Here is a 24,425-nt window from a genome sequence, read left to right on the forward strand (position 1 = left end):
CTGACGTGCACCAAAGGACCCTTCTCCTGCAAAGCCTGCAATTTCACCTGCAACCTAACCTCCAAACTCCAAATCAAAACAGACAACCGCCTAAGATGCATCGTACTTAACACCTGCTCCGTCCACAAACATGCAATTGAACTTTGGGACCTCCTGACCACATACTCGCCCGACGTCGCATTCCTCACCGAAACCTGGATGAATTCGGCCTCAGAACCAGATGTAGCCATAGCCATACCAGAAAACTACAAGATCACCAGAAGAGACCGAATCAACAGACCAGGAGGAGGAATTGCCATAGTCCACAAAAACACCATAAGAGTCTCCACCAACTCCCATAACACCATCAACTCCTCCGAGCACCTCCACTTCAAAATCCACATCAACGCCAACAACACACTCAGAGGAACACTGGTCTACAGACCCCCTGGATCCAGACCGCTGTTCTGCGGCGACGCCGACACCATCAGCTCCCAAGCCCTCGCCTCAACAGACTACATCCTCCTCCTCCTCGGTGACCAAAACTTCCACCTAGAAAATAACAACAATATCAACACCACCAACCTAATTGACAACCTCGCCAACTTTGGCCTCAAGCAACTCGTCACTACACCCCCCCCCACTCTGCAGGCCACACACTCGACCCCATCTTCTCAGCCAGCAACCACATCTCTTTCAGCCACACCACCGAACTCAGCTGGACAGACCACAGCTGCATCCACTTCTCCTACCCGAAACCAGTCACTCACCACCACCTCCACACACAACCCCCCCGATGCAACTGGAGCAAAATATCAACAGATCAACTGATCTCCACTCTCACCCGGGCCCCACCCCCTGGGACCTCAGACCCCAACACAGCCACCACCAACCTGCATCGCTGGATAGAAGATTGCGCCAACTCCCTCACACCGCTCAAAAAAAAAAAAAACACCTCCCACAGAATCAAGGCCAACTGGTTCACCCCAGAACTACAGGAATCCAAATGGCTATGTTGCAGAATGGAAACAACCTGGCACCTTGACACTACCAACTCCAACCACATCGCTTTCAAGGATGCCCTACGCAAACATCACCAACTGATCCGCACCACCAAAAGGACCCACTTCAAAAACTGCATCAACGCCAATGCTCACAACAGTAAAGAGCTCTTCTGCATCGTCAATGAGCTCTCCACCCCCAGGACCTGCTCCAATGAACCCCTGCCATCACAGGAGTTCTGCAACTCACTGGCAACCCACTTCTGTCGAAAGATAGAAGAACTCCACAATAGCTTCAAACCCCAGACCCACCAGCTGACTACAAACACCCAACACTACAAGCAACACCTACCTCCTCCACACCTGGACCCCCGTCAACATAGAGGACACTGCCACCACCATGGCCTCCATCCACTCCGGATCACCATCGGACCCCTGCCCACACCATATCTTCAATAAGGCAAACATCATTATCGCCCCCCACCTCTGCAAAGCCATCAACAGCTCCTTCGAGTCAGCCACCTTCCCAGAAAGATGGAAGCACGCAGAAGTCAACGCCCTGCTGAAGAAACCAAAGGCAGACCCAGACGACCCCAAGAACTACCGGCCGATCTCCCTCCTCCCCTTCCCAACCAAGGTCATTGAAAAAATCATAAACAGCCAACTATCCCGGTTCCTGGAAGACAGCAAGGTACTCAACACCTCCCAATCCGGATTCCGGAGAAACCACAGCACCGAGACTGCACTCATTGCTGGCACAGACAACAATAGGACCATGCTCCACAAAGGAGAAACAGCAGCACTCATCCTCCTGGACCTCTCCGCAGCCTTCGACACGGTATGTCATCACACTCTCCGCACACGCCTCCACAACACTGGAATCCGCGACAAGGCACTCCACTGGATCTCGTCATTTCTCTCAGGCAGAACCCAGAGAGTCCGCCTCCCACCGTTCCTTTCAGAAGCCTCCAGAATCATCTGTCGCATTCCCCAAGGATCTTCCTTCAGCCCCACGCTCTTCAACGTTTACATGGCCTCCCTCGCCAACATCGCAAGAACCCACCACATCAACATAGTTTCCTATGCAGACGACACTCAGCTCATCATCTCCCTCACGAAAGACCTTACAACTGCAAAGAACAACCTCCACAACGGACTTCACGCCATCGCCAGCTGGATGGAATCAAGCCACCTCAAGTTAAACACAGACAAGACAGAAATCCTGATCTTTGGCACCAACACCTCAACTTGGAATGACTCCTGGTGGCCCACCTCCCTAGGAACCGCGCCCTCACCCACCACCCACGCACGCAACCTAGGCTTCATCTTGGACTCCACACTCAGCATGACTCAGCAGGTCAATGCCATCTCCTCTTCCTGCTACAACACTCTCCGCATGCTCCGCAAAATCTTCAAGGGGATTCAAGCCCTGGTCATCAGCCAATTGGACTACAGAAATGCCCTATATGCAGGAATAACAACCAAACTCCTACCAAAGCTGCAAAGAATCCAGAATGTATCCGCCCGCCTGATTCTGGACATCCCACGCCGCAACCACATTTCCCCTCACCTCAGAGACCTTCACTGGCTACCAGTATCAAAGAGGATCACATTCAAACTCCTCATCCATGCACACAAGGCCCTCCACAACACAGGCTCAGCCTACCTCAATGACAGACTCACCTTCCACACCCCCACTCGCAATCTTCACTCCGCCAGCCTCGTCCTCGCCTCCATCCCCAGCATCCGCTGCACCACTGCCGGAGGAAGATCCTTCTCTCACCTAGCCCCCAAGACCTGGAACTCCCTACCGCTCCACCTTCGCCAGACCCAAGACCTCTTGACATTCAGGAAACACCTCAAGACATGGCTTTACGACCAGTAGCTCCCCCCCCCAGCGCCTTGAGACCCTAATGGGTGATTAGTGCACTCTATAAATCCTTGATTGATTGATTGAAATCCCAGCTGCTGATCACCAAAGTTAGAAATGGGGTCTTTGGTTGACAGTCAGGTTACCCCCTGTTCAAGCAAGGAACCTCACTCTAGTCAGGGTAAAAGAGAATCACCCTCAGCTAACCTCTGCTTACCCCCTTGGTAGCTTGGCAGAGCAGTAGGCTTACCTTCAGAGTGCTAGGTGTAAAGTATTTGTACCAAAACACACAGTAACTTAATTAAAACACTACAAAATGACACAACAGCAGTTTAGAAAAATAGGAAACGACAAAATCCACAGTACACAAGTCAAGTTATCAATAAAAATGCAAAAAGAGTCTTTAAGTAGTTTTAAACACACACTAGCACGGCCAGCATGGAAATGTACTGGTGCGCGTCAAAAATAAACCCGCACGGGTGAGCATGCATCAAAAATAACCCAGCACGGCGGTACGTGAGTCGGAAATCGAGCCGCACGATGATCCGAAAACCCTGCAGTGCAGGTTGTGATCTCCCAGCCTCCGTCAGCGAAGCTGCGCGTCGTTTCTCCTGCTCCGTGCATTCATTCTTCGGGCGCGTTTCCTGCGGGCGTCGTTTCTCAGCTGCGGAGCCGGCAGCGCGTCGTTTTTTTAGCCGCAGATCGGAGTCGCGTCAATCTTTTCCCCGCACGGCGCTCTGTGCGTAGATTTCCTTGTCTTTAGGCTGCCAGCTTCTCCTTTCAGGGTCCCAGGAACTGGATGGGCAACACAGGGCAGAGTAGGAGTCTCTCCAGAGACTCCAGGCGCTGGCAGAGAGAAGTCTTTGCTGTCCCTGAGACTTCAAACAACAGGAGGCAAACTCTAGATCAAGCCCTTGGAGATTTCTTCTCAAAATGGAAGGCACACAAAGTCCAGTCTTTGCCCTCTTACTCTGGCAGAGGCAGCAACTGCAGGATAGCTCCACAAAGCACAGTCACAGGCAGGGCAGCTCTTCCTCACCTATTCAGCTCTTCTCCAGGCAGAGGTTCCGCTTGGTTCCAGAAGTGTTTCTCAAGTCTGTGGTTTTGGGTGCCTTTTTTTATACCCAATTTCTCCTTGAAGTAGGCCTACTTCAAAGTAAAGTCTCTTTGGAATGTGAAATCCTGCCTTGCCCAGGCCAGGCCCCAGACACTCACCAGAGGGTTGGAGACTGCATTGTGTGAGGGCAGGCACAGCCCTTTCAGGTGTGAGTGACCACTCCTCCCCACCCTCCTAGCACAGATGGCTCATCAGGATATGCAGGCTACATCCCAGCTCCCTTTGTGTGACTCTCTAGTGTGAGGTGCAACCAGCCCAACTGTCAAACTGACCCAGACAGGGAATCCACAAACAGGCAGAGTCACAGAAATGGTATAAGCAAGCATTTTCAAACACACAGGCCCTCATTCTGACCCTGGAGGTGTCTCACCGCCAGGGCAGAGGAAGCACCGCCAACAGGCTGACGGTGCTTCCGGGGCATTCTGACCGCGGCGGTAAAGCCACGGTCAGAAAAGGGGAACCGGCGGTTTCCCGGCGGTTTTCCCCTGCCCCAGGGAATCCTCCATGGTGGCGCTGCATGCAGCGCCGCCATGGGGATTCCCACCCCCTTCCCGCCAGCCTGGTTCTGGCGGTTTTCACAGCCAGAACCAGGCTGGCGGGAACGGGTGTCGTGGGGCCCCTGGGGGCCCCTGAAGTGCCCATGCCACTGGCATGGGCACTGCAGGGGCCACCTAACAGGGCCCCAACAAGATTTTCAGTGTCTGCCAAGCAGACACTGAAAATCTCGACGGGTGCAACTGCACCCGTCGCACCCCTTCCACTCCGCCGGCTCCATTCGGAGCCGGCATCCTCATGGAAGGGGGTTTGCCGCTGGGCTGGCAGGCGGCCTTCTGGCGGTCACCCGCCAGCCCAGTGGGAAACTCAGAATTACCGCAGCGGTCTTTTGACCGCGCAGCGTCTTCTGACGGCGGTACTTTGGCGGGCGGCCTCCGCCGCCCGCCAAAGTCAGAATGAGGCCCACAATCTTAAAATCAACTTTACTAAAAGATGTATTTTTAAATTGTGAGCGTAGAGACCCCAAACTCCACATGTCCATCCACTCCCAAAGGGAATCTACACTTTAATCAGATTTAAAGGTAGCCTCCATGTTAACCTATGAGAGGGACAGGCCTTGCAAGAGTGAAAAACAAATTTAGCAATATTTCACTGTCAGGACATTTAAAACACATTACTATATGTACTACCTTAACCATACACTGCACCCTGCCCTTGGGTCTACCTAGGGCCTACCTTAGGGGTGTCTGACATGTAAGATGAGGGAAGGTTTAGGCCTGGCAAGTGGGTACACTTGCCAAGTCGAATTTACAGTTAAAACAGCACACACTGACACTGCAGTGGCAGGTCTGAGACATGATTACAGAGCTACTTATGTGGGTGGCACAACCAGTGCGGCAAGCCCACTAGTAGCATTTGATTTACAGGCCCTGGCACCTCTAGTGCACTTTACTAGGGACTTACTAGTAAATTGAATATGCCAATCATGGATAAACCAATCACATACAATTTTACATGGAGAGCATATGCACTTTAGCACTGGTTAGCAGTGTTAAAGTGCTCAGAGTTCAAAAGCCAACAGCAACAGGTCAGAAAAAATAGGAGGCAAGAGGCAAAAAGACTGGGGATGGCCCTGCAAAAAGGGCAATTTCCAACAGATATCAAACAAATATAACACAATGACATGATCGAAAGTCATACAAATCTGCAAAACTACAATCAGCCTCTCCTAGAGTTACTTGATCTCATACCAGCTTTCAAAAAACCAGTGACGTTAAAAATAATATCTACATTAAGCATTTGTAAAACAAAGGGCGGGTCCGCTTGTTTAAAATGTCAGGCCTTTAAAAGAGGAACTACATAGGCCTTCCTCGAGGTGTCAAAATATCTACATAACAAAACAAAATGCATTGGCCCTCATTACAACCCTGGCGGTCGGTGGTAAAGCGGCGGTAAGACCGCCAAAAGGCCGGCGAAAAAAAAATGTAATCACGACCATGGCGGAAACCGGCAACATATACAGCCACTTTAACACTCTGACCGCCACGGCGGTACAAACAAACAGCATGGCGGTAACCGCCAACAGACAGACGGAAGACAATGTACCGCCCACACCATTATGAGAGGCCAATCCACCTCCTTTTCCGGGGCGGATTCAACGCGAACAAAAACACGGCGGAAACAGGACTTGGAAGGGAAAACGCTCACCTCTACACACCCCACGAGAAACCAGGATGCCATGGAGCCGGAACTCCAAATTCTACCTGGCAGTGTCTTTCTGTTCCTCTACCAGGAGCACGACCGATGCAGCGATGACCACGGTGAGTACTGCACCTACGACACAGGGGAGGGTGGAGGGAAAAGAGAGTGACACACACATGCAACACACAACACCCCCACCCTCACCCACAACACCATACACATAAATACATGTTGAAACATTACATTTACACCTCCCTACCCCCCTGGAAGAACGCAAGGACAACAGGAAATTATTTGAACGATTGTAATCAGGAAAACTCCATTAGTCAAAAATATATATACACTATTAACAAATATGTACACCAAGATTTCAATTCCATATACTGCACCTAAATAGTCCGTGGACCACTGGGCCCAAAATACATGGGCGAGGCCCACACTTAATATCTGATCCAAACGGAGAGAACACTGCAGGGGCATCTTATCGAAATAAAACAGGCACCTCAGGGGGAAGTGAAGGGGGGCACCTCAGCTGGATGAGTGCATGACCCCAGCTCCACGAGGGGGTTCCATACCTATTGATGTACCCTGGGGAGAGCAAAGCCACAGTCTCACAAGTCTCTCCAGTGGGTGGGTTGCCCACTGCTTTATCCTGGGGAGTGCAAAGCCACAGTCTCTTAAGTCTCTCCAGTGGGTGGGTTGCCCACTGCTCTATCCTGGGGAGTGCAAAGCCACAGACTCTCAAGTCTCTCCAGTGGATGGTTTGCCCACTGCTTTATCCTGGGGAGTGCAAAGCCACGGTCTCTCAAGTCTCTCCAGTGGGTGGTTTCCCCACTACTTTATCCTGGGGAGTGCAAAGCCACAGTCTCTCAAGTCTCTCCAGTGGGTGGGTTGCCCACTGCTTTATCCTGGGGAGTGCAAAGCCATAGTCTCTCAAGTCTCTCCAGTGGATGGTTTCCCCACTGCTTTATCCTGGGGAGTGCAAAGCCACAGTCTCTCAAGTCTCTCCAGTGGGTGGTTTGCCCAGTGCTTTATCCTGGGGAGTGCAAAGACACAGGGGGTCATTCCCGCCGCCCGCCAAGCGGGAACCGCCAGAAGGCCGCCCGCCCGCCCAGCGGGAAACCCCCTTCCACGAGGATGCCGGCTCCGAATGGAGCCGGCGGAGTGGAAAGGGTGCGACGGGTACAAAATCTTTGTGGGGCCCTGTTTGGGGGCCCCTGCAGTGCCCATGCCATTGGCATGGGCACTGCAGGGGCCCCCAGGGGCCCCACGACACCCGTTCCCGCCAGCCAGGTTCTGGCGGTCAAAACCGCCAGAACCAGGCTGGCGGGAAGGGGGTCGGAATCCCCATGTCGGCGCTGCCTGCAGCGCCGCCATGGAGGATTCTTCAGGCCAGGGGAAAACCGGCGGGAAACCGCCGGTTTCCCTTTTCTGACCGCGGCTTTACCGCCGCGGTCAGAATTGGCCTGGATGCACCGCCAGCCTGTTGGCGGTGCATCCGCGGTCCCCGGCCCTGGCGGTCTATGACCGCCAGGGTCGGAATGACCCCCACAGTCTCTCAAGTGGATAACAGTCTCCACTGGTTCTGGAGGGGGCTTTGTGCCCAGAGTGCTTCATCCTACCAAGGACTGAGGTAGTGGATGACTTTCTCCACTGGTTCTGGAGGGGGCTTGGTGCCCAGAGTGCTTCATCCTGCCAAGGACTGAGGTAGTGGATGTGATACTCCACTGGTTCTGGAGGGGGCTTTGTGCCCAGAGTGCTTCATCCTGCCAAGGACTGAGGTAGTGGATGTGATACTCCACTGGTTCTGGAGGGGGCTTTGTGCCCAGATTGCTTCATCCTGCCAAGGACTGAGGTAGTAGATGTGATACTCCACTGGTTCTGGAGGGGGCTTTGTACCCAGAGTGCTTCATCCTGCCAAGGACTGAGGTGGTGGATGTGATACTCCACTGACGGTGAGCCAACATGGAAGCTGTCCAGGCCCCTGGAACTGACCACCAGCCACGTACTACTGACCACTGGGGATGGCAGCCATGTCTGCGGTGGTGCCACTGGCACAGGATGTGGTGTGGCCGCTGGAAGGGGCTGGCGGCGGCCTCCGTAGCGGCGGTGCTTGCAGCGCTTATTGGGCAGCGGTGCTGGTGGGTGGCTCAGTGAGCGTGCTGATGGTGGCGGTGCCCTGAGCAGCGGTGCTGGTGGCTGGCTCAGTGAGCGTGCTGCTGGCGGCGGTGTCCTGGGCGGCGGTGCTGGTGGGTGGCTCAGTGAGCGTGCTGCTGGCGGCGGTGCCCTGGGCGGCGATGCTGGTGGGGGGCTCAGTGAGCGTGCTGCTGGCGGCGGTGTCCTGAGCGGTGGTTCCCGTAGCGGCGGTGCATGTGGCGGTGCCGGTGGTGGTCTTGTCCGCCGTGCAGGATGGCGGCGTCTTCCCTTTCTTCCTCTGGCCCTTCCCCATCTTGGATGGTGGCGCAGCTGTCTTGCCACTCCCATCTGTAGTCCTGGGAGAGCCCTTGGTGGCAGGTGTTTTGGCCTTCTCCCTCTGGGCTGTGGCCAACTTCTTTTGTTTTTGAGGTGGGGGAATGTCCTTTGCCTGGCTCCTTGGCACACTGGCTGCCCTGCTGCTTGCCACACTCCAAAAGCCGGTTACTGCTGGCACCACTGTTCCCGGTGATGTGGTGGCTGAGGTGCTGGATTGGGACCTGGAAAAGCGGGCCCTAGGGGACGGAAGGGGTGGGGGAGGTGTAGGGAAGAGGTCAAGGTTTGAAAGGAAAAGTTTTTTAGACACACTGGGGCGGGTAGATGGAGGGGGTTTTGGAGTGGAGGAAGAGGTAGTGGTTGTGGCAGGTGTTTGTTTGCTGACTTTGGGTGAAGGTGCATGGGCTGGAGGCTGTCGTGAGGTGGATGGCTGTTGGGTGGGTGTGTGACTGTGTTTGTGTAGTTTGGGAGGAGGGCTCACTGACACACTGGGAGAGGACACAGGTGATATGTGAATGGTAGTGGGGGTGGTGAGTGCACGTGGGCGGTGTGCGGTGATGGGCGTGCTGGTGATGGACTTAGTGGCTGAAGATGTAGTGCATGCAGGTGTGAGTGGAGATGTGACAGGGAGTGAGGAGGGAGACATGGAGGAGGGGGACACAGTGGAGGCAGTGGATGTTGGTATGTCTGCATGGGTATGATGCTTGTTTGAGTGCCTGTGGGATGTGTGGTGCTTATGTTTGCCAGAGCTACCCTTGTGTGTTGAGGTGTGTGCATGCTGGTCTGATGGTGTGCTTGGGATAGGCTGAGGTACTGGGGATTGGGTCTGGGTGGAGGAAGTTGGAGGGGGGAGGCTGGACACAGGGACAATGACTGCCATCAGTGCTGAGGCCAGAGTCTGAAAAGCTCACTGTTGGGCTGCCTGACCAGAATGAATGCCCTCCAGGTATGCATTTGTCTGTTGCAACTGCCTCTCTACACCCTGGATGGCATTCAGAATGGTAGACTGCCCAATAGTGAGGGATCTGAGGAGGTCAATGTCCTCCTCACTGAGGGCAGCAGGGCTGACAGATGAATGTGACAGTACTCACCCCCTTGTGGCTGCTGTGATCTCCTCAAGCGCCCATCCAACTCCAGATACGCCACCGCCAGGATCCGGAACATCAGGGGGGTCATGGTGTGACAGGCACCCATCCCACGTTGGGAGGCCATCCCCAGCTGGGCCTCCGCCATCTTCTTGCTCCAGCGGAGAATGTCCTCCTATCTTTTACGGCAGTGGGTGCTCTGTCTGTGGTGGTCCCCAAGGGTCCGGACTTCCTTGGCGATGGCACGCCAAATATCCTTCTTCTGGTGGGTGCTGACCTGCAGGAATAGTACAGGAGAAAAGGAGAAAATATAACCGTCCAGATCGTCACAGTCAATGGGCCACGTTCCCACCCTCGCCCTGACGCATATACACTCACTGTTGTTTCATGCATGCCTCATTCCCCCCCACTATCTCCGATCCACACCACTCCAAACAGGCATTGCCCATACAGCATGCTCACAATGTACTCACTTGTTTGTCTAGAGGACCATAGAGTAGCGTGTACTGGGGGCGGACGGCACCCACTAGTTTGACCAACTTCTCCGATGTGAAGGCAGGGGCCCTTTCCCCAAACACTGTAGCCATTGTCGTTTCCAGACTGAGGTCACAGCAGCACTTGCAGTGTAGGTCCTCTCCTGTCGAAGATCAGGTATCAACTGAGTGAACAGACAGAAAATGGCAGTCACATCCGCGGCAGTGGGTACCGTCACCGCCGGCGTACATCATCATTGGCTCCTGGGACCCATAGGGTCCAATGTTAACCAATGCAGGATTGCGCCGCGGTCTTCGACCGCTTACTGCGACGGTGTTTAACGCCAGCGCAGTTACCTCATATCCCATTGTCCCACCTTACAGGTCAGGCAGCCACCATTTCAGGGGGCCACATGGCATTAATTTTAAATGCGTCACACATATCTAGGTCTTGCATACACACTAAGACAGCCACATAGTGGATTGACAAATGTGTGCAATAAAGTTGTGTTTTCGCACCTCAGTGTTGGCTGACCCTTTGCTCGCTGTTCTCATTCATAGAGCACGTCCGCTGGGGCAGGTGAGGAGATGGCGGCATCCTCTGGTGTACAGACCACTGGTGGACCTGTCGACAATGGAAGAGCGACATGTAATAGTGACCTACAGACTTGATTGTGCCACAATCCAGGAACTGTGTGCCCAGTTGGAACCAGACCTGATGTCAGCTATCAGCCATCCCACAGGTATCCCCCCTCTAGTGAAGGTCCTGTCAGTACTACATTTCCTGGCAAGTGGGTCTTTTCAAACTACAGTGGGCCACATGGCATTAATTTTAAACGTGTCACACATATCTAGGCCTTGCATACACACTAAGACAGCCACATAGCGGATTGACAAATGTGTGCAATAAAGTTGTGTTTTCACACCTCAGTGTTGGCTGACCCTCTGCTCGCTGTTCTCATCCATAGAGCACGTCCGCTGGGGCAGGTGAGGAGATGGCGGCATCCTCTGGTGTACAGACCGCTGGTGGACCTGTCGACAATGGAATAGCGACATGTAATAGTGACCTACAGACTTGATTGTGCCACAATCCAGGAACTGTGTGCCCAGTTGGAGCCAGACCTGATGTCAGCTATCCGCCATCCCACAGGTATTCCCCCTCTAGTGAAGGTCCTGTCAGTACTACATTTCCTGGCAAGTGGGTCTTTTCAAACTACAGTTGCCATAGTATCAGAGATGTCCCAGCCTATGTTCTCAAATGTGTTGTCTGCCCTGCTGAAACACATGCGCAGCTACATCGTGTTCCCTCAGGTACACGATTTGCCTACAGTGAAAGGTGACTTCTATGCTCTGGGATATATCCCCAACATCATAGGTGTCATTGATGGGACACATGTGGCCTTGGTCTCCCCCGCAGGAGTGAACAGGTGTACAGAAACCGGAAGAGTTACCATTCAATGAATGTGCAGACGGTGTGTTTGGCCGACCAGTACTGCTCCCCTGTGAACGCCAAGCTTCCTGGCTCAGTGCATGGCGCTTACATTCTAAGGAATAGCAGCATCCCTTATGTGATGGGGCAACTCCAGAGGCACCGTGTGTGGCTATTAGGTGAGGACATGGACCCTATACAGTGTGAATAGTTGTCTGGGTCTGGGGTTGTCCCTAAGGGTTAGTGTGTGTCTAACAGTTGTCCCTCAACATTTGCAGGTGACTCTGGGTACCCCAAACTGTCATGGCTACTGACCCCAGTGAGGAATCCCAGGACAAGGGCAGAGGAACACTACAATGAGGCACATGGGCGAACTAGGAGGGTTATAGAGAGGACCTTCGGCCTCCTGAAGGCCAGGTTCAGGTGCCTCCATATGACAGGTGGTTCCCTATACTACTCACCAAAGAAGGTGTACCAGATCATTGTAGCCTTCTGTATGCTGCACAAGTTGGCTTTGTGACGACAGGTGCCTTTTCTGCAGGAGGATGGTCCGGATTGATGTCCTGTGGCAGCTGTGGATCCTGTGGACAGTGAAGAAGAGGAGTCTGAAGAAGAGGACATAGACAACAGAAACACCGTGATCCATCAATACTTCCAGTGAGACACATGTAAGAAGACATCACTGCCACCTACATCTGATAAAATTGTTCCACCTCTCATCTGTCTGTCACGTTCACCCAGTGTATGGACCCTGATTTGTCAATTTCCCTTTCGATTTCACAGATGTGGGCCCCACTGTGTGACCTCTGCTATGTAACCTCATGGACTAGAGCTCTGTAACATAGGTATGTTGACAATACAATGGACATTGGTATTTTCCTTAGTTATAGCTAATACACATTTGTAAAAGCGCAGACTGACTCCAGATTGTTTTGTGATTCAAGGGTGTTTATTTAAGTACAAATTAGTGGAGGGGGTTGGAAAATGGTCAGGGGTGATGGTGGAGGAATGTCCATGGCAGAGTCCAGTCTATTTGTCTCACAGGTGCATTGTCCAAAGGGGCATAGGAAGTGGAGCTAGGGCATTTTAAGGATGGACAGGTTGACAAAGTGGGACAGAAGGATGACAATCTGGATGGTCTCATTTCTTGGTGGGGGTCTTGGCATTGTTCTCTGTCTTTGTCCTAGATCTCAGGGACCGTTTGCGGGGTGGTTCTCCATCTGCAGGTGGTGGGGTGCTGGTGTCATGGTCCTGTGGCGGTGCCTTCTGTCCACTAGTGCCAGCGGAGGTGGAGGGCAGTTCATCGTCCAGGCAAGTGTTTGGGGCCCCTGGTTGTGCCACAGTGTCTCTCCTGATGTTCACAAGGTACTTCAGCACCCCTACAATGGTGCCCAGGGTGGTATTGATGGACTTGAGTTCCTCCCTGAACCCCAAATACTGTTCCTCGTGCAGCCGCTGGGTCTCCTGAAACTTGTCCAGTAACGTTGCCATCGTCTCCTGGGAATGATGGTAGGCTCCCATGATGTAGGAGAGGGCCTCATGGAGTGTGGGTTCCGTGGGGCTGTCCCCCCTGTCGCCCAGCAGCCCTCCCAGTTCCCCTGTGTTCCTGGGCCTCTGTCCCCTGAACCGTGTGCCCACTACTACTGCCCCCAGGTCCCTGCTGTTCTTGGGGTGGTGGGTTAGCCTGGGTTCCCTGTAGTGGTGGACACACTGCTGCTTGACGTGTCCTGGGGACAGAGGTATGGGCCCGCTGGGTGGGTTCTGTGCTGGTGTTTCCTGAGGGGGGAAGCTCTGTGGTGGCCTGTGCCAGTGTGAGGGGAACCGACTGTCCCAAGGTCCCACCTCTTCCTGATGTCATCCCGTGTTCTTGGGAGCTGTCCCACTGCGTTGACCCTGTCCACAATTATGCGCCAGAGCTCCATCTTCCTCGCAGCTATGGTGGTGTGCTGCACCTGTGATCCGAATAGCTGTGGCTCTACCCGGATGATTTCCTCCACCATGACCCTGAGCTCCTCCTCAGAAAACCTGGGGTGTCTTTGCGGTGCCATGGGGTGGTGTGGGTGATGTGTGAGGTGGTGTGTTTTGTGATGTGTGGGGTGATGTTTAGGGTTGTGTAAGTGTAAGAAAGTCCTCCTTTTTGCCCTGGTCACCCCCACACTTTTTGGACAGGTACTGGTGGTTACTGACTCTTGGTTGTGCCCTGGGTACTACTTACCAGTCCCAGGGCCAGTGCTCTGTGTAAAATGGATATGCAAATGAGGCTAATTATAATTGGCTAAGTTAAACTACCTAGAAGTCCCTAGTATATGGTAGGGCATGTAGGTTTAGGGACCACAGCATAGGTAGTGCACCCATAGGTGCACTGCTGAGGTGCCCAGTGTCATTATAAAGGCAGGCCTGCCTTGCTGGCTGCTTTTAAATTAAATTGATATGCAAATTCGACTTTGGAATTTAAAGTAGTTCCAAAGTCTTAAACTACCTTATTTTTACATATAAGTCACCCCTAAGGTGTGCCCTGTGTGCCCCTAGGGCTGGGTGCCATGTAACTATAAACAGGGACTTTATAAAAATACTTTTATAAGCCCTGGTGAGGTAAAAACAACCAAATTCGTTTTTCGTTTAGTAAATGGCCTTCATAGGCTAGAATGGGGAGACTTTATTTTAATTTTTAAAGTCTCCTTAAATGATGCATACCAAGAGTTTGGTATCAAATTAATTGTTGTAATAAATCCCACAATTTCCAATTGTGGGATTTAATATAACTTGTTCAGGTAAAGAGTTTTAAACTTTACCTGAAAAGTTGCCAATTTCAGCCCTGCATTGTTTTTGCTGCTGTGCTCTGATTGGCAAGCCTCTAGCAGCCTGGCCAGGCTACTTTATAAGGTGTGAAGTGGCCTGGCTTCACACAAAGGAATGCGCCTGTGGGAGGGAATCTCCCCTCAGCAGATGGTGAGGCAGGAAGGGGGAGGGTTGCCAAACTGGTCTTCAAAGGCAGAGAAGGACATTTGGAGCAACCAGCAACACCCCCACATCCTGCAACCCCAGACAACTAGGTGCCCCCTTGATTAGATTAGGAGAGGGCAGGAGAGGGGTGTGTTTATGATTTTTAGCCACACCAGTGGGTGGGCTCAGCCAGACGTAACCTCCAAAAATCAGATTCAGCCATGATGGATTTTTGGAGAATGTCGCCTCCTGGGATTGATTTTTGCCACACTTCCCAGGAAGTGGTCATCACAGGGGGAAGGACCCTGCACCTGATTGGAGAACCAGGACCCCCCTGCTTTTCACCCAGGAGCAAGGATAAAACTGGCAGACCTGCACCCACACCTCAGATCCCCATCAGATTCCAACAAGGAAGAACCAAAGGAGTAGAAGGACTGCCCTGCTGGACCCCTGGCCTGCACCTGGAACCTGCACTGAGAAGGACTGCACCAGCTGCACGCTTGGGCTTCACCACAAGAAGGACTTTGCCTGGCTTCAACTGGTTCAAGGAAGGACTCCCTGTTTGCTACAGGTGAAAAATTGCTACCCAGAGTCCCCTGCACCAACTCCATAAGAAGTCAATCAGCTGGCCACTGCCCAGTGGCCAAAAAGGAGTTTGCGGCAGGTGCATTCTGGGAGTTGTAGTCCGCACCCCCCAAGGACCATCTCAGAAATTCTGGACCCTTGGAGTGAGCTGTGGACCTCACAAGAACCTTAAAAGGACATCTGGGAGAAGTCCCAGAAGTTTGGAGAAGTTTGGAGAACTTCTGTACAAAAAGCTCCATAGAGGGACCGACCCGTCGCGGCAACTCTGGCCAGCTTGCCTCAACCGCGACCGGGCCTGATTTGCTGGTTCGTCCCGGTAAAGAAAACCTCAGAAAAAGAGACTAAGTCCGAAGGTAAAAAGTTGACCCGGACCTCCCAGCCAGCGTATCCTAGGAGGGCTTCAGGGACGTCAGATCAAGATCCAGGTTTACCCCGGTCGAAGGATTTTCACCTCGAAAAAACGACTACTTCCGAAGGTAAAAATCTCCACCGAGGATACCTGCATCGCGTATCCGGACAAGGGCTCCAGGAGGTCGGATTGGACTGGCAGGTTTGTCCCGCTGAAGAAAATCTTCGAAAAAGAGACTAAGTGGGTCATTCTGACCTCGGCGGTAAAAGGCGCTTACCGCCGGTCAGAAGACCGCCATAACTCCGCCGCGGTCGCGGTAAACCGCCACGGTCATTCTGACCCGCAACTGGCAAACCGCCAAAAACCCGACATCAACAAAATTCCGCCACAGCAACGGCCAGCGAAAAACTGCCGATGACCAAACCTCCAACGTCACGCCAACAGAAATACGCCCATGCCATTCCGACCCACAAATCCCCACAGCGGTCTTTCAACCGTGGTATTCCATTGGCGGTACACACCGCCGCGCTCAAAATACACACACCTTTACAAAACACAGCCACATTGGACAATTCAAAATACACACACCTGAGACACATACACACACCACTCCCACACACCCAATACAATATAAAACACACACCCACATCACCCACAAACCCTTACGCCCACAATTGCGACTGAAGGACAGAGAGAGACAGCACAGAATACAGCACACCATCACACAGAGGCAAATCACAACATCACCCACACAATATCCACGCACAAAACACCATACACAACCACACTCACCACACTCTACAACACATACACCACCCCTCACCTCATCCACACCACCCCCCATGGCACCCCAAAGACACCCCAGGTTCTCTGACGCAGAACTCAGGGTCATGGTGGAGGAAATAGTTCGGGTAGAGCCCCAGCTCTTCGGGACACAGGTGCAGCACACCACCATTGCCAGGAAGATGGAGCTATGGCAAAGAATAGTGGACAGGGTCAACGCTGTGAGACAGCATCCACGAAATCGGGACGACATCAGGAAGCGGTGGAACGACCTACGGGGGAAGGTGCGTTCCATGGTATCAAGGCACAACATCGCGGTGCAGAAGACTGGCGGCGGACCCCCACCTACTTCCCCAGAATTCACAGCATGGGAGGAGGAAGTCTTGTACATCCTGCATCCTGAGGGCCTCGCAGGAGTAGGCGGAGGAATGGACTCTGGTAAGTCAAATCTTCACTACTTCATACCCCCCACCCCACCTGCATGCCAAATCATACCCCCACCCTCACCCCCACCCCCATCACACCAACTCCTTGCAAATGGCTCACCATCACAACCCACCCATCCCAACACCTAGCCCTGCATGCGTCCACAAAGCATGGACACCCATCACCTAAGCATGCCCACTGCACATACCCATCTCCCCCACAAGCCACCCTCACAACAGCCCCCACAAGGGAATGCCAGCACTGGGGTACACGGGCACCCACCCATTTCACGAAATGGCACACACAGAGGCAATAACCATACTCTTACACCCCTGCAGGACCCGAACGCCACCACACCGCCCAGGAGGGTCCAGAGATGTCCATCCCACCCCCAGAAGAGGCCCCCAGTGATGACAGCAGCTCTGTCTCCCTGGACCCAAATGACCAGCCCTGCCCATCAGGGCCCTCGGGACAGTCGGTTTCCCTCAGACAGCCACAGGCTACAGCAGACCTAACCCCCTCTGGGAACACCAGCACAGCTCCCACCCAGCGGGCCCATGCCTCTGTCTCCAGGACACGTCAATCAGCGGTGTGTCCACCACTACAGGGCACCCAGGTTGACCCACCACCCCAACAACAACAGGGACCTGGGGGCAGTGGTAGTGGGCACACGGTCCAGGGGACTGGGGAGGGCTGCTGTGCGACAGGGGGGGGGGACAGGCCCAGGGAACCAACTCTCCAAGAGGCCCTCTCCTCCATCATGGGAGCATACCACCGCTCCCAGGAGACGATGGCTACGGTACTGGCCAGGTTCCAGGAGATCCAGGTACTGCAGGAGGAACAGTACATGGGGTTCAGAGAGAAACTGAGAAGCATTAGTTCCGCAATGGGGACCATTGTCGTGGCCCTTAACCAGATAGTCAACACATTGCTGGACCATGTGGCACCACAAAGGGCCCCTGTCACTAGCATGGACCTAGACCAGGCTACCACCTCCGCTGGCGCTAGTGGACAGGAGGCCCCCACACAACGACAGGCCACCAGAACCCCACCTCCTGCAGAAGAAGGACCACCCCGCAAGCGGTACCTGAGATCTCAGAAGAAGACAGAGTAGGATGCCAAGACCCCCGCCAGCAAACGATACCCCCTGATGTCATCCCACTGTCCCACATTGTCACCCTGTCCAAACTTAAACTGCCCCTGCTCCATCCTTCCACAGGCATATGGACAATGCACCTGTGAGACTGAAAACTGGACTCTGCCATGGACATTACTCCACCATCACCCATCACCGTTTTACAATCATGTCCCTAAATATAGCACTTTAATAAAATCACCTATTGCACTTAAAGAATCTGGAGTCTGCTTTTATTTTGAACAAATGTATTAGACATAACGGTGCCAAAATGTTCAGTTATGTCCAGTTATGTTGTGATGACAACATACCACTGTCACACAGCTGTAGTCCATGGGTAAACAAAGCAGAGGTCACGCAGTGGGGCCCACAGCTCTGAAAACGGAAGGGAAAGTCACAACTCAGTTAACAGGAACTGGGGGGAAACACATACAGTAGAGAGGCAGGAGACTTTAAGTAAATGTAAAATGGCGGGGTTGATTCGTACCTGTGTGCTACTGAAAATACTGTTGTATCACTGTGTCCCTGTTGTCTGTGTCGTCCCCGTCGTCTTCCTCCTCTTCACTCTCCACAGGCTCCACAGCTGCTACAACACCACCATCTGGACCATCCTCCTGCAGGAAAGGCACCTGGCGTCGCAAAGCCAGGATGTGAAGCATACAGCAGGCCACGATGATATGGCACACCTTCTTTGGTGAGTACATTAAGGATCCACCTGTCATATGCAGGCACCTAAACCTGGCCTTCAGGAGGCCGAAGGTGCGTTCAATCACCCTCCTAGTACGCCCATGTGCCTCATTGTACCGTTCCTCTGCCCTTGTCCTGGAATTCCTCACTGGGGTCAGTAGCCACGACAGGTTGGGGTAACCAGAGTCACCAATTAGCCACACACGGTGTCTCTGTAGCTGTTCCATCACATAAGGGATGCTGCTATTTCGCATGATGTACGCGTCATGCACTGACCCAGGGAACTTGGCATTTACATGGGAGATGTACTGGTCAGCCAAACAGACCACCTGGACATTCATCGAATGATAACTTTTTCTGTTCCTGTACACCTGCTCACTTTCACTGGGGGGATCCAAAGCCACATGGGTCCCATCAATGGCACCAATGATGTTGGGGATATGTCCAAGGGCATAGAAATCACCCTTCACTGTAGCCAAATCGCCCACCTCAGGGAAAACAATGTCGCTCCGCATGTATTTCATCAGGGCAGACAACACTCTGGACAAAACCCTAGAAAACATAGGCTGAGACATCCCTGATGATATGGCCACTGTTGTTTGGAATGATCCACTTGCCAAAAAATGGAGTACTGACAGAACCTGCACCAGAGGGGGAATCCCTGTGGGTTGGCGAAAGGGGGACATCAGGTCTGGCTCCAGCTGGGCACACAGTTCATGTATAGTGGCTCGGTCAAGTCTGTATGTCAGTATGACATGTCTTTCTTCCATTGTCGACAGGTCCACCAGCGGTCTGTACACGGGAACATTCCTCCATCTCCTCGCAAGTTCCAGCGGACGGTGCCTAGGAAGGACAACATGGAGCACAGAGTAAAGCAACCCACAGGTACGTAACCACAGCTTGCACAGAACACGATTCGCTATGCATTGAATGGCTTGTATGAGTGGCAATGCAAGGCCTAGGCCTGTGTGACGCAGTAGAAATTAAGCCATGTGGGCCCTTGAAATGGCGGCTGCCTGACCTGTGAAGTGTGACAATGGGATGTGAGGTCAATGCGCTGGCGTGGCACACCGTGGCGGTAGGCGGTCGAAGACCGCGGCGCAAAGCAGCATTGGTTAACATAGAACCCTATGGGTCTCAGGAGCCAATGACGAAGTGCGCCGGCGGTCGCGGTACGCACCGCCGCGGTACGCACCGCCGTGGGCGTGACCGCCATTTTCTATCTGCTTAATCACTCGAGACCTGATCATCCACAGGAGAGGACCTATACTGCAAGTGCTGCTGTGACCTCGGTCTGGAAGATACAATGGCTGCTGTGACTGGGGAAAGGGCCCCTGCCTTCACATCTGAGGAATTGGAGAAACTTGTTTATGGGGTCCTCCCCCAGTATGCGCTACTCTACGGTCCTCCAGACCAACAGGTAAGTACACTGGGACCATGCTTTGGGGGCAATGCCTGTGTTGAGTGGGGTGGATGAAAGATGGTGGGGAGGGGAGCGAATGAGGCATGCATCGCACGACAGATGAGAGCATGTGCCATATGGCAAGGTTGGGGAGGGGGGGCCACTCACATCGAGCATGCAGAAACTGATGATATTTATTTTCCCACCCTGTCCATGTCACATAGGTGAGCGCCCATCAGAAGATCGACATTTGGCGTGCCATCGCCAAGGACGTCCGGACCCTGGGGGTCCACAACAGACGGGGCACCCACTGCCGCAAGAGGTGGGAGGACATCCGCCGCGGGAGCAGGAAGACCGCAGAGACTCTGCTGGGGATGGCCTCCCAAAGTAGGAGGGGTGGCTCCCGTCAATTGACCCCCCTGATGTCCCGGATCCTGGCGGTGGCCTACCCCGATTTGGATGGGCACGTGAGGACATCACAGCAGACACAAGGGGGTGAGTACCAGCACATTCTGCTATATTAGCGCACAGTGGAGGTGTCTGGGTGGGGGAGGAGGGCTGTGGGTATCTCTAGGCCAGGGCGATTTCTGTAGGCTAGGCCCCTCTGTAAGGCATGGCCCTGTGCCCCCGCCCCCCACCTCTGTAGGTTGCTAAGTACAGCTATCCATGGCCCTGGGTCACCTATGTGTGCAGTTGTCGTCCATAGGCTTGTAGGCCAAGTCACCATAATTGAGTAGTGTCCACCGAGTGCGCAGCGTAGTGCAGGGGGCTTCTGTGTCTGTCCTCTCCGCCAACGGTGTCGCCAATGCATGCACTCAACATGTCATTTTTTCTCCCCCCCTTTTTTTTGGTCTTCCTGTTAATGTGTGCATTAGCATCATCAGGCGGAGGAGAAGTGGCATCGGAGCACGAGGGAGCTGCATCTCACATGGCCCCAGAGGGCCATGCAACCGACTCCGAGTACACCAGTGAGACGGAGGGCGAGGGGAGCTCCACAACGGGGACCCGTGGAGACGTCAGCGACACAGACACGTCCTCGGAAGGGAGCTCCCTTGTGGTGGCGGCAACATCCATGCCCACCGCTACAACAGGTACAGCCGCCACCCAGCGCACCAGCTCCGCCCTCCAAGCAGCCCCTCAGCGTTCGCCCCGTGCCCGCTCGGCCAGGAAGGCGGGCATCTCCTTCGCCCCAGGCACCTCAGGCCCTGCCCCAGTTACCCCTGCTGCCCTCAGTGAGGAGATCATTGACCTCCTCCAGAAGCTCATTGTTGGGCAGTCTACCCTTTTGAATGCCATCCAGGGTGTAGAAAGGGAGGTGCACCGGAGCAATGCATACCTGGAGGGCATTCATTCGGGTCAGGCCGCCCATCAGTGATTGTTCAACGCTCTGGCCTCAGCACTGACGGCAGCCATTGTCCCTGTCTCCTGCCTCCCCCCTCCAATTTCCTCATCCCAGTCCCACTCCCCTGTTCCTCTGCCTATCCCAGCCACACCTACAGACCAGCCTGCACACACATCAACACCCAAGGGCAGCTCACCTAGACATAAGCACCACAGATCACACAAGCATTCACACATGCAACATCCGCATGCAGACATGCCAACAGCCACTGCCTCCTCTGTGTCCCCCTCCTCCTCGTCTCCCTCCTCCCTCCCTGTGACGTCTCCACTCATACCTGCATGCATACCACCATCAGCCAGTACGTCCATCACCACCACACCCACCAGAACACTCCGCACACGTGCAGTCACCACCCCCACTGCCATTTACATGTCCCCTGTGTCCTCTCCCAGTGTGTCTGTCACCCCCTCTTCCAAACCACACAAACGCAGGCAGCCACCCACCCAACAGCCATCCACCTCACAACAGCCTCCGTCACAAGCACCTGCACCCAAAGACACCACACTTGACTCTCCTACAACCCCATCCTCTTCCTCCACTCCCACTGCACCTACCCTTCCCACTGCTCCTAAAAAGTTTTTCCTCTCCAAAATTAACCTCTTTGCATCACCTGACCCACCCCCTCCATCTCGTAAAAGTCCAAACAGCACCTCAGCCACCACAAGCCCTGCACCTACAAGGACCATAGTCCAGGGCTACTGGAGTCCACCAGCTTCTAGGGCAGCAACATCGGCCAGCAGCAAGGGGACAGCCAGCCCACCACCTGGGAAGAAAACTAAAAAAGGGAAGGGCCGGCGCGAGAGGCCAGATACGGCAGCCCACAAAGAAACAACCCTGGCACCGTCACCTGGCACATCCACAAAGGGAGGCAAGGGCCCCAGAGAATCGGCAAAGGAGGGCAAGGGCAGCAGGGCGGACAAGTCCGGCAGCAGGCGAGCTGCCCAGGAGGGCCCCACCAGCCCCATTTCGGGTGTGAAGGAGGACACCCACGGGCCCAGGACTCCAGCACAGGAGGGCCCCGCAAGCGAAAGGTCGGATGGCGACTGAGCGGAAGATATTGGCCCGATCTGGCTCCCTGGGAACACATGTCAGGCACCGCTGAACAGGGCCCCGCCGTGACAAGCACCGCTGAACTGGGCCCTTCAAGACAAGCACCGCTGAACAGGGCCCCGCCGTGACAAGCACCGCTGAACTGGGCCCCGCCGTGACAAGCACCGCTGAACTGGGCCCGCCGTGACAAGCACCGCTGAACTGGGCCCCGCCGTGACAAGCACCACTGAACTGGGCCCCGCCGTGACAAGCACCGCTGAACAGGGCCCCGCCGTGACAAGCACCGCCGAACTGGGCCCTTCAAGACAAGCACCGCTGAACAGGGCCCCGCCGTGACAAGCACCGCTGAACTGGGCCCTTCAAGACAAGCACCGATGAACAGGGCCCGCCGTGACAAGCACCGCTGAACTGGGCCCTTCAAGACAAGCACCGCTGATCTGGGCCCGCCGTGACAAGCACCGCTGAACAGGGCCCGCCGTGACAAGCACCGCCGAACTGGGCCCTTCAAGACAAGCACCGCTGAACTGGGCCCTTCAAGACAAGCACCGCTGAACAGGGCCCTTCAAGACAGGCACCGCTGAACAGAGCCCCGCCGTGACAAGCACCGCTGAACTGGGCCCTTCAAGACAAGCACCGCTGAACAGGGCCCTTCATCTCAAGCACCGCTCCGCTGGGCCCTTCACCTCAAGCGCCGCTCCGCTGGGCCCTTCATCTCAAGCACCGCTCCGCTGGGCCCTTCCTGTCAAGCACCGTACCGCTGGGCCCTTCATCTCAAGCACCGCTCCGCTGGGCCCTTCCTGTCAAGCACCGCTCCGCTGGGCCCTTCATCTCAAGCACCGCTCCGCTGGGCCCTTCCTGTCAAGCACCGCTCCGCTGGGCCCTTCATCTCAAGCACCGCTCCACTGGGCCCTTCATCTCAAGCACCGCTCCGCTGGGCCCTTCCTGTCAAGCACCGCTCCGCTGGGCCCTTCATCTCAAGCACCGCTCCGCTGGGCCCTTCCTGTCAAGCACCGCTCCGCTGGGCCCTTCATCTCAAGCACCGCTCCGCTGGGCCCTTCATCTCAAGCACCGCTCCGCTGGGCCCTTCCTGTCAAGCACCGCTCCGCTGGGCACTTCCTGTCAAGCACCGCTCCGCTGGGCCCTTCATCTCAAGCACCGCTCCGCTGGGCCCTTCCTGTCAAGCACCGCTCCGCTGGGCCATTCATCTCAAGCACCGCTCCGCTGGGCCCTTCCTGTCAAGCACCGCTCCGCTGGGCCCTTCATCTCAAGCACCGCTCTGCTGGGCCCTTCATCTCAAGCACCGCTCCGCTGGGCCCTTCCTGTCAAGCACCGCTCCGCTGGGCCCTTCCTGTCAAGCACCGCTCCGCTGGGCCCTTCATCTCAAGCACCAATGGCCCATTGGCAGGGCCGGATCTGTGTCGGCCAGGGCTTCACGAAGCACCAGTGGAGTCTGTAATCCACTCGATGGACTGTGGCTTTGCACCCCCAGGATGGTACAGTGGGCAAGCCACCCATAGTATGGACTTGAGAGACTGTGGCTTTGCACTCCTCAGGATGGTACAGTGGGCAACCCACCCACTGTAGAGACTTGTGAGACTGTGGTTTTGCACTCCCCAGGATGGTACAGTGGGCATGGAGGCCCCTCATGGATCTGGCGTTGTGTACTCAACTGGCTGAGGTGCCCCCCCTTCCCTTCCCCCTGAGGTGCCTGTAGTTTTACTATCTGATGCCCCTGCAGTGTTCTCTCCAATGGAATCGGGTCTCGTGTGTGGGCTTTGCCCATGTGTTTAGGCCCATTGGCCCACGAACAATGGATGATAGCCAATATGGGCCGGACTTTTGACCTATGTATATATTGTTCATGATGTAATATATTTTATTTATATATTTCATATTTCACTTAAATTCAAATATGCTATAATATACTTCATTTTTAATGATCATTTTATTTTGACTTTGCATTCTTCCTGGGGGTTTGGGGGGTGTCACTCTGACTTGTTGCTCTGCATTGATGTGTGTGTTGTAGTGGGTGAGGGTGGGGGTG

Source organism: Pleurodeles waltl, chromosome 5 (assembly GCF_031143425.1).
Source record: "Pleurodeles waltl isolate 20211129_DDA chromosome 5, aPleWal1.hap1.20221129, whole genome shotgun sequence".
Classification (NCBI taxonomy): domain Eukaryota; kingdom Metazoa; phylum Chordata; class Amphibia; order Caudata; family Salamandridae; genus Pleurodeles; species Pleurodeles waltl.